Source organism: Lolium rigidum, chromosome 6 (assembly GCF_022539505.1).
Source record: "Lolium rigidum isolate FL_2022 chromosome 6, APGP_CSIRO_Lrig_0.1, whole genome shotgun sequence".
NCBI classification, from domain to species: domain Eukaryota; kingdom Viridiplantae; phylum Streptophyta; class Magnoliopsida; order Poales; family Poaceae; genus Lolium; species Lolium rigidum.
Genome location: NC_061513.1, coordinates 28,279,309 through 28,291,566, shown reverse-complemented (window position 1 = coordinate 28,291,566; position 12,258 = coordinate 28,279,309).

The following is a 12,258-nucleotide window of genomic DNA, read 5'->3' as shown; positions in this document are numbered from 1 at the left end:
TATACATGTTACAAGTCGAAAGCAACCGCTGAAACTTAATCTTCCATTGTGTTGCTTCAATGTCTTTACTTTGAATTTATTGCTTTATGAGTAACTCTTATGCAAGACTTATTGATACTTGTCTTGAAAGTACTATTCATGAAAAGTCTTTGCTATATGATTCAATAGTTTACTCATTGCATTAACATTGTTTTGAATCGCTGCATTCATCTCATATGCTTTACAATAGTATGATTAAGATTATGTTGGTAGCATGTCACCTCAGAAATTATCTTTTATCGTTTACCTACTCGAGGACGAGTAGGAACTAAGCTTGGGGATGCTGATACGTCTCCAACGTATCTATAATTTCTGATGTTCCATGCTTGTTTTATGACAATACCAACATGTTTTGTTCACACTTTATATCATTTTTATGCGTTTTTCGGAACTAACCTATTGACGAGATGCCGAAAGGCCGATTCGCTGTTTTCTGCTGTTTTTGGTTTCAGAAATCCTAGTAAAGAAATATTTTCGGAATCGGACGAAATCAAGACCGAAGGGCTTATAATTCCCGGAAGCTTCCGGAGCACCGGAGAAGAGTCAGAGGGGTGCCAGGGGGGCCCCACCCCACAGGGCGGCGCGGCCCAAGGGGGGGCGCGCCCCCCTATGGTGGCACCACCCCGTGGCCCCTCCGACTCCGATTCTCGGCCTATAAGATCGTCTCTGACCTAAAAACATCGAGAGAAAAGACGGGAGGAGAGAAAACCATCCAGAGCCGCCGCCATCGTGAAAGTCCAATTCGGGGACAGAACTCTCGTTCCGGCACCCTGCGGGACGGGGAATTGCCCCCGGAGCCATCTCCACCGCCGTCTCCACCGCCATCTTCACCGCCATCGCTGCCTCCATGATGAGGAGGGAGTAATTCACCCCCGGGGCTGAGGGCTCTACCGTAGCTATGTGGTTAATCTCTCTCTCTCTGTACTCCAATACAATGATCTCGTGAATTGCTTTGCATGATTGAGATCCATATGATGAGCTTTGTATCGCTACTAGTTTATGTGCTACTCATGTGATGTTATTAAAGTAGTCTATTCCTCCTACTTGGTGTAAAGGTGACTAGTGTGTGCACCGTGTGGTTCTTGTCGTAGGCTATGATCATGATCTCTTGTAGATTGTGGAGTTAATTATCATTATGATAGTATTGATGTGATCTATTCCTCCTTCATAGTGTAATGTGGACAGTGTGTGCACTATGTTAGTTCTTGGTTTATCTTGCAATGATCTATTATGCTCTCAAGGTTATTTAAATATGAACATTGAATTGTGGAGCTTGTTAACTCCGGCATTGAGGGTTCGTGTAATCCTACGCAATGTGTTCATCATCCAACAAAAGAGTGTATGTAGCACATAAGAGAAAGAGTTATTTATTATGCGATCAATGTTGAGAGTGTCCACTAGTGAAAGTATGATCCCTAGGCCTTGTTTCCAAACATCGAATCTCCGTTTATTTATCTGTTACTGTTGCATGTTTACTCGCTGCCATATTTTATTCAGATTGCTATTACCACTCATATACATCCATACTACTTGTATTTCACTATCTCTTCGCCGAACTAGTGCACCTATACATCTGACAAGTGTATTAGGTGTGTTGGGGACACAAGAGACTTCTTGTATCGTGATTGCAGGGTTGCTTGAGAGGGATATCTTTCATTAATGTTATGGGATAATTCATTTTTGGAGTAGTTACTTCAGGAAACTTTCATGTTCTTCTTCAACATCTTGCTTCTTTGAATGGCATTCTTACAGGGTAAGAAACTCTTAACAGACATCTAAAATTTTTTTACTTGTGGGTCAGAGAGACCATGAAGTACTTTGTTATGTGTTCTTCACTAGCTTGACTGCATGTTTGAACATGCTGATTCACATGAATAGGGTTTCATTGCGGCGATGTCGTCATCGACGACGCGTCACCTGGTTTTCAACCGTTGCCGGAACGAAACCGAACGTTCATGAACGCCGTCGACTGGTTCATTCATTTTTAACTGTTGCCTATGATCGTGCATGAATAGCCGCTTGCGATATGGCTGCTGTACCTTCAGCCGTGTATCAACGCTGGACGGCGCAGTCGTTGACGCCTGCTGATTGGATACCCACGCAGGGCGTGTTGCCGGATCAGCGCGGTTGTGGGGCTGAACCCGGTGGCTAACTGGTTTGATCTTGATATGGCAACATTGTTGCACCAGCGCGTCACCGCGATTCCTCGCGGGCGACGGCGCGATTCTGTTTGTGCTGTCGACTCCTGACTGATAAAGCTGACGCCGTATCTGGATCCTTCTTCGCGTTCAGCCCAAGGTGCTGCGGTGGAGATGGTGCAACCAGTATTCTCCTGATGGCTTGTGATGCACCATTCGGCGGAATATCTGATGAAGGCGACTTCTGATAACGATGGTGATGATGAAGGCAGGTGTTCTTGGCGCGCATGGTCGTTGGCGCATCAGCCTGCGTTACTACCGTCACCGGTCGTTTACCACCCATCACCGCGTCAAGCACCGTTCGGAAGACGTCTTTGTTCCATGGAACAACGGGTGAAAGCACGGATCTGCGACGTGTTACGATGACGGTTAATCATGGCGGCTCTGCGACGCGTTTGGCGGTTCACACACCGTTCTTTGCGACCGGACTTCGCTGGCTGTTACGCTGCCGGACGCTGCTGCGCGGGCTGGATGGTTGCCGCCTGTAATGCGCTGCTCGCGGAGTTTCTGCCACGGCGACAACAACTGCGCGGAAGCCGGCGCGCCGATCGGAAGTCTTCCGCTACGCGCGCGACATTCGATCTGCTGATGATGCTGGCGGCGGACGAGCGTTCATTTCAGGCGCCGTATTGCTGGTTTGCGTGGGTCTTCAACGCATGGATTTTCATACCATCATTTTGTCAGCTGGTACGGCGACGTTACCGTTTGCCGCGGGTGGTTCTGTTAATCATGACATTACGGCAATGACGACTGTTCTTCGCAAGGTTTGTTGATTCACGATTGATGATCTGGTCTTACCGTTTCTTCGGTGACACCGCGCGCGAAGAGCTGGCAGGCGCGCGACAACTCGACAAGTTAACTGCGGAGGTGCTCGAAGCCGCCAGTCAAACAATCGCACCCAACAAACTCACCGGGCGAAGTTGTTGTGAAGGTCTTTGCGGTCCCGGCGTTGGCGCGTTCGACCAGCGGTTTCTCTGCAAAACCGCATTTCAATGCGGCTGGCACGATCTTGCTGATGTTATATCCGGCGGTCGGGCCATTGGTATATCGCGTGTTTGTTCACGGTAGCCGAAGGTCACGGCGATATGACATCTTTCGTGATCACTGATGGCGCAACGATTGCGGATTCTCTACCTCAATCTGGGCGGGCACTGTCGGACGGGCGCTGTCCGTTGACGATTTCTCCCGACTTGCTTCTGAAGGGTTGAAACCAGCGGTGGGTGTCGTTCTGATCGACCTGTCGTAAATTACATTCACGACGCTGTGATGCTGGCGGTATCTCCTCACTCGCTCATCGTACTTTGGTGGGATAGTGCTTTGGTTTGGCAATCTTCAAGTGATGTTCAGCTGCGCTATTTCACGCGGCGCCGTACCAGTGCGCCCTCCTGGTTTCCGCGTGTTTACCCGACACGTTGTTTCGATAAGATTGGATGTGCTGATCATCCCAACGCCATTCACCTCTTTTGCCATTATGCCGGACTGGAGGTTGAAACCTTCAGCGGAAACATGCATTCTTTGATAATGCGGATCTTGACAAATATATTGCTGACTATTCAGCTGTTGAGCTGCTGCGATAACTTGTCGACATCCCGTGCGTTCTGACATTCTGACTGTTTTGCAGCTCTCGATGGCGATCTTTAACGATCTCAGTGGCTCAGCGGCATGAACATATCGGTCTTGCCGGGCCTCGACGCCAAGGATCGGAGGCGCTCTCGCGATTAAGTTTTCTTGGCGATCTGATCTGGTTAACGAACTGGTGATTCACCGATCCACCGGCGCTGAAGCTAGCGATAACCATGGTGGCATTACTCAAACATTGATTGGATTCAGTAAACCATTGGTTATTGGCGCGCGCCGAAATTTACTGGCGTTAAACCCAGAATAACGGGCTGCCATTGATGTTATAACGATGGAGAAGCTACCATTTGAAATCGCGCCGGAGGTGTTGCTGATGGCCCAACGGTGTCTGCGATCGCGATGCCGACATCCGGCGTTGACTTACGACGCACAGATTCGCAGCCCTGGCGACCACCGGCAATACCATCGCTCGCGCTGGCGACGCTCGATGCATCATTCCTGGCTGGCAACGACGTTGCCATCGACAATTATGCTGCTGATCGTTTTGCGACGGGCGGAAAGTGCGGCACAGCGAAGGCGTTGATCGAAGCTGATTACGGTGTGCTGCGCGATTTCAAGTTGATCGCGAACATGAAGATGCCGTTGGCGACAGCCAGTTGCAGTTGGTGGGATGGTGATGATTGGCAGCGGTAGTCGGGCTGCCGTCAGCGCTGGCGTTTCTGCGGGCGCGATATTGACAACCAGCTAACACCTGCGGTGGCGCATGCCGATGATGCAAATAATGGCGGTTCTGGCGTGCTGGTTTAACTGACCGGTTAAAGGCGATCAGTGAGATTGAAGGTTGATCGATCAGTTCAGCTCAGTTGATATCAGCTTCAGTAAACGGAGGTAAGAAGAAAGATATAAGGAAGCTGCAATCTGGATATATAACTAGATGATGCTAATGATTTTAAACTTCATGGTTGCAAAGTGTTTCTTTCTTAACTATCTTAATGTGTGGAAGCGCCTCACCATGGGAAGGCGCTGAGGCGCAAAGCCTAATATTTGCTGACTGGTGACTACCCACAAACAGCAATGTGGTGTGCGGATATCTTCAATCGGAAGTCAGAAAGATACCTAAAGACCTGCGGTGTCGCTCTCAATGATGCCTGGTTTATTAGCAACATTAAATCTGTATTTATGACGGAAGGTGTTTGACGATCACCTCGCGACTGTGTATTTCGTTGACGATATGTTCTTGTCGATTGAAGCACCTCTTCAGAGTCAAACAACCTCAACAATGATGCTATGTTGTGCGTTCTTTGCGAGCATTAATGATGGTAATAAAAGCTGCTCCGTTTAACCTTTAATCACGAGAGTCATCCCAATGGCGGAAGCAAGAGCCGGCGTGCTACTATGGACATTTGTGATTTCGGAAGCTCAAACGCTACTTCCCATGGGCTCGTGCGGCGAACCCGGACGGAATTTCGGTCGGAGCTGTATTCGGTGTGCGCGTAATCCATGGAGATTGGAGATATCGGCGCTGCGGAAATCATCGATCTTCTGTCATGTTTGATAACGCCAGAGTGGTGTTAACGATGATTCTTATGACGCGATTACTGGCGATAATGATGATTTAACCTTCTTCATTATTTAACATGTTGGCTGGATGCGAGCCATATCAGTCAGTCATCATTGTGTTTTATGTGTGTGTTGGGATCGATGAACATTGATTACCATGTCAGGTTAAGATATCAATATCATATGTTGTCATTCTTTGGCCTTCTTCGTTGTGATGGAGACTGCGACAAATTGTTGTAACATTCTAAAGAGGCTGTTTATAACAATTGATGATTCTTACCATTCGATGGAGTGATGGCGAAAGTTAGACATTAGATGTGATATTTATCAAGTTAATATCAATAACATCTTGTGATGTTACATGATGATTACGATGTACCACCACCAACCACGGGCCACATTGTACAGCTTCATCTTTTTGGAAGAGATTGAATGATACAAGATGGTTTTAACACTGATTATCTTATATGCGATCTATTATACTTTTATAACATTATATAATTAAGTCTATAATGTCATGCGTTGTTATAATGTGACATTATTCAACCTTTACTTATTTATCATTATTATTATTTAATTTACTGGCGTATCAGTTTACTACGGAAATTTCTTTAGTGAAGCATGATTGCGATCATTTTAACGTCGATATCAGTCACGACAACAATCTTTATGCGTTACCATATTGGCATCATCATCCACATTCTCAGTTAATCTTTAACTGTTTCTTTAAAGTGGATAATAATATCTGCGTTGATGGTGAAGTAATTGATTAATATATTATGCAGGTTCAATCGACGGGATCGCATTCGCGCACTATATCAGTCACCACAGCATTACACTTCCGCTGACTACCGTTGATCTTGCTGATTTAACAAGGGAACACAACGCGACAGCTTTGTCGTATATCTTGAGTTCTAACGGGCGTGTTATCTTTATGCACATCGTTGATTTTGTTAACGAAAAGTCTTCACTGAGATCTTTCTGCATCAATCTCTTATTTGTTTTTATAATAACGACGCATTGTGCGCATTTTCTGTCAAAACACAAATGGTATGGTTTTATATTCTTGTCGTACGTTCATCTACAAACACCACAACGTTCGATACATTTGCTGTTATTGACGACTTTCATCGGCATGGCTGCGACAAACCCATCAAAGACATCACGGTGGGCGGGGTCTGCAGTTGGAAGAGATGTCAACGGATTTTCACCATCTGCTATTAATGGTTGAAAGTTGAAGGCGATTTTGCTGAACTGATTTGCAGCTATATACAGGTAACTGACCTTAACAAGCATTAACGGAGCTTTGATTTGATAATCAATCCCAATTCATTGGCGGCATGCGTGGCGATATGGAGGAAGGAAAAGAAGATATATCTTAAGCCCTTCTTAAGGGCTGGTGGTGTAGCAAGGAATTTGGGCGTTGATAATATGAAGTTCTTTGACTTCTTATATATATTTTATAATTTGCTCGGAAAATGAAAGAGTGGTTAATTACCACTGACGAGTTCGATGCTGAAGAGGAATTAAGACGTCGTTACCCGTTTGACTATGAGACTGTGGAAGCTTGAAGTAATATGGTTGACTGTTGCAGAAGGCTGGAATGAAACGATCAACAAGAACAATGAAGACCTGTTTGTAGATGGACTGGTATGATGATGAAACCTCGACCTGTTGCGGTTATTTCATCTTGATAATTACTGATTCACGCTTCAACTGGCGAAAGTGATTAACGCGCTATGAACAATATTGGCAACTGCTTTGACGCTCTTGGTCGCTGGAGTTATCGCGTATTTCCTCATATATGCCGTTGATGGCAGCAATGGACGTGCGATGGCAGATCGTGCTGGTTTGGGATTCACTGAAATGATTTGTACCGAAATGAAGGCATTACCGCTGGCGAAGATTTGGAAAATTACACTGGAGCAAGTAAGTGATTCTACAGTTGTCGCAACCATTCAAACTGGGCGACTTTTCATCATTGTTGGTACCTGGAAAAGATTAATCATTCTGGTTGATTTGACTGATTATACCATTTGCTGTACCATGTTTGATTAAGTTTGTTCATTAACCGGTTTGCTTTGACACGATAATCGATTGTTAGATGGATACAACATCACCTCTGAACATAACGGATTTTTCGATAACCACTGTTCTCATTTGATTTGGCGCGATTTGATTCGGAATTTTAAAGGTCAGAGGAGGTGAACCCAATGATCGAAAGATGAAAATCTCGCGGAGTGTATGGTTCATCTGCTGCGTCTTTCAAGACTGAAAGCAGTAAGCGGGGATTTAAAACATCCCTTTGTGTCGACTTAACTGGATATCTAAACATTATGTTTTATTCAGTCTGTCATCTGCTGTTTTACTGACATTCATTTATGCGTTATTTGGATAAAATCGAGGTCCGTGTGACTGGAAGACATTATTAAATATTATGTAACATCTCTTATAAAACTATGTAAAATATTCATGGAGTTGAAGCTGACCGTTAATATTATGGTGAGCAGTGTTGTGACGATAACAATGTATTACAGATATTTGTTATAAAGCGATTGTTTAACATCACTGTGGATATCCTCTGTTGCGCTCTTGCGTCGTGCATACTTCATTCAATGAAAATTTACATGAGGTTATTAAGAGCTGATTTTGTGATGATCTGGAATCCATTAACATGGTTGGTGTTTGATGTGGTGATATAAGTCTTAATATTTTGCATTTATGTTACTCGCAGCGTTTTATTTATGCAGTTTTATATGAGTTTATTTCATAATGTGCAACAACATACATTAAGATTCTATAACGGTATCTGATGCGGTGTTTGCAACAACGTTTCATAATATTCACCGCTGCCTGCTACCTGTGGTACCATGATTCCGGCGTTTAACGGTTGCCACGTTTCAGGATTAATAACATCTTTGCGAAACACTAATCGTGGCGGAAGAAGTATTCGTTCAAACCAGGTGCAGAATATGCGGCATGCTATCTTGTTTAATGAGTCATTTGTCAGTGATAATACTTTGTGCGGAAGCTCATATTATTCTGCCTTTGTTGTTAATCAACAACGGTTTAACATCATTATCTTCGAAGGCAAAGTGATATAACAGTCAGCGTTTATTCATGTGTTGAAAAGTTTTGTCGATATCATTTAAACATGAAATATGGTGAAGAAGATTTGATTTGACGATCATCATGATCTCGAAGTAATATCTTGATGAAACAACATGCATTAAAGAAGATTAATATCATTATAACTCTTTATAAGATTGGGTATCTGATTGAGGCAATCTTGAAAGTCAAATCGAAGCTCTCAGTTTATGAAGGCGTCAATTATCATTTTGCTGGTTAACTTGTGCAACTATTATGACGATATCATTACAATCGATTAATTGTGGACAAGATGATTTCACAATAACATTACCGGCGGAACTTGCAACTGAATTATCTTATATATTGCACTGTTATTATGATTGAAAGTTATATTACGATTTTCACAATGTGAAAGCTCTTGCTTTGAAGTAACCAAATCAGCGCTATCTGAAGGATATCTTATGTTGTTGCGTGGATTCATATATTAACACCTTATGCGACTGTTGCTACAATATTGCATTGATTATTAACACCTCTATTCGCAACCCAATGTTCGCTTGTGATGACATTATCATGAGATTTATTATTGACTGGTTGAAGCTGTTAACGGAAGCACTGCTCTTACGATACTTCAAACTCTTATAAATTCATATTGCTTTATGATATTGCGTCATCTGCGGCATGCGATGAAATTCTTATTGTTCAATGCGATATTGTTCGTTTAGCAACGTACGCACAACAATGTTAATTTGCGTTTACCGGATTCTTCTTAACGAAGATCGAGGTGCTGATTCTTTGTTTAACAACACCGTTGAAATCCTGTGAAATATTCTGAAGGATGAATGAAATGAATTGGAATTAACATGTTTATCGAAACAACGACAGCATGAAGGCAGTTACGGTGTCATCTTCAAAGCGTGCAAGAGGGCAACATGCTGTGTTGTCGTTTCTCATCATTGCCTGGCTGCTCGCCGCAAGCTCATTCGGCGCAGCCGCGGGCGAAGAGCTGCGTCTCGGCTTTCGATCGCCGCGGTCATCGATTCTTGCGGAGATCTCGGCGACATGCCGGAAAGTTCATCTGGAGAATCTTGCGCCAGCTGATCGAAGATGTTTGGTGAAGCTGATTACACATTGGTTTCGCTCAGGTGTGCACCATGTGGGCATCGACCAGTTATATCCTGGTGACGTTAACTGACTGATCTTGCAGCGAGCTGCAACGCGGTCGGATCATCCTCAGCGTATCCTGGTATGGCGCGGGTCTGATGGTGAAGATATGCCGATGATATCAAAGATTTCAGCATGTAACGTTGTTTGACTGTGATGTTTGCCTTCATTCATGGTGAAAACTCTCCGTTCAGGATGATATAGCAGCAAGAAGATGACATGCTGATAATGGTTAACGCAATATTTTTGAGCGGTGACGAAAATTTAAAGCAACATTCAACAGCACTAAGGGTGAAAAAGTATTCTGATGCCATATCAAGAAGTTTCGATTATAGTGACTGCATTACTGCAGCCCTGGTGCGCCGTTCTTTTCAGCATCTGGAAGAATTGATGATGCTGCGAAGCCGACACCGTTGTAAATGGTTTGTGATGGGAAGTCTGCGCGCTATTAACGCCACGGTCAAATCTTCACGCCTGCGCTCAACGGCGGCTGCGGCGTGCGTTTGGCCAGTATTCTCTCTGCTGCCGATTGCGACATTTGTTCAACGTGTTATCTTTATGGAAGATTTCTGGTGATTTGGCGGTGGTCGCTGCAATATGAACAATGTGGCGCATTGCACTAACGGCGCTTCTGGAAATGAAATAATATTACAATCGCGCGGTTTAATCTTATTTGACTGCGATATTGCGTTGAGATGGTATTCCAGCAGTTTGATTCTGAATAATCCATAATATACGATTTATTTGTTAAATGCGAAGGATTTGCGTTAACGGCAGGATCATCCGCAGCGCGCTTTCAATCTGTAAAAGCTATCAGCGCCATGGCAGCGAAATATGCCAGTTAATGTTTCAGATCTTTGGAAAGCTTTCTTCTTTTACATCGCGCGTCGACACTCTCTACGGGAGTTGCCCAACGATGATGAAATATAGCAATCGGCACCTATTTCCGGCGGCAGTAAAGTGTTGATGATCGATTCATTTGAGAGATCTCACTTTCGAAATCTCTTGCACAGTTTTCAGTAACAACATTTGTTCTCTTTACATTGCATATCATTTAAGCGATTCGATGAAAGCAACCTGTTTCACTCGCGTTTATCATTACAGCAAAAATGATGCGACTGCTATCAGTGCAGTTTTGTTTCTCTTATCAAAATAACGCCCGTGAAACGCAGTGACGACCGCGACAGCTGACTCTGATGATTTATAACGCCATCATGTGGTGATATTACGGCGGATATAAATTCAGTACTTCTTTGCAGATCGTGTTTAACGATGATTTTGCGTTATTCTGACGTGATCTTGGCGCTGCATCTCAATGAACGACGAAGTGAAATGCAAAGCGACTATGAAGTGAATAATGATATTATTAAATTGGAGATGACTTTCATTCTCGTTAGAAGAAGCGCCAAATCGAACGTATCTGCTGGGTGGCATTGCGATTATGGTTATTATTTGCAAGGACGCGACCACGGTGAACAATATCTTGCCACTATGCGATACTATCTTGGGAGCGAAGACGCAACGGTGCTAATCAATTGGATAATGATGGTAGCGCTCAAAGTTATAAGAAAAACTCAATCTTGGTTAAAGTGCCTTCGAAACCTGCATGGTTTACAACCGCTGGTGGAATATCAAACCTTTGTCGGAACTGATTACCTTAACGGAATATTGGATTCGACATTTTCCCAAAATTTTGCCTTCCATCATTCATGGTGAAGCAACAAAGCCATTGTTGCGATGATTGGTCTTTTCTGATGTTTTACGGAAAAACAACAAGGTGAAGTGGAATTCTGTTGGAGATCATATGATGATGAGTTTGATACCATTCAGCAACCGTGTTACAGGTGTTGGATGACGTTGATCTCACTACAACTCGTGTTCAGTTGACTTTGGTGACACTAAGAAGTTTATGACCTGTTCAATGCAATGACGACGTTCTTTGGCAGCTGGCATCCGGTTTTGTTGATGACTCAGCGTGGCGACACATATCTTACAATAATCGTTGGCGATTGGCAACTGAATGTGGAATTGACGGCGTGTTTGGATGCCACCTGGCGAGCTTGCCGCAAGAGTTCGTGCCTGGAATGCTGCAACTGATCTTGGAAAATCGTGGAATTGATGTTTAACTTCAACGGTGCGATGATGCGCTGATGGTGATCAGCGAAATGGAGTCCCGCTGTTGAGATGAAAGTTAGGTATTTTTGTGCAGAATTCAATGCCCGGTTGAATTGGTAAGAACTATGATCAATGACTGAAGACGCGTGATGGAGATGAAAAATGAAAAACCTAATGAAGAAAAATTGTTAATTCCGGTTATTACCACCCTTTGGCATTAACACAAACGATTGCTGTTGCAGCGCCTCTTAACATAATCAGCTCCAATGAATGATTGATATTGACGACATTACTTCAACAGCGTAAAATTCTTTGAAGTTTACTGTGATGACTGCATTTTCAACGGATGATGATGCAGTGCTGGTTGTGATGGTTTCTGGTTGCGATGATTTACCGCGCGTCTGGAGTGCTGGTTGCGCTACAAACACCAGTCACTGACTGCTGGCGCGTATGGCGAAATATGAAGCACGATACTGAGAGCTATTAACTGTAAAGCCCGGAGGCGTTTGACAAC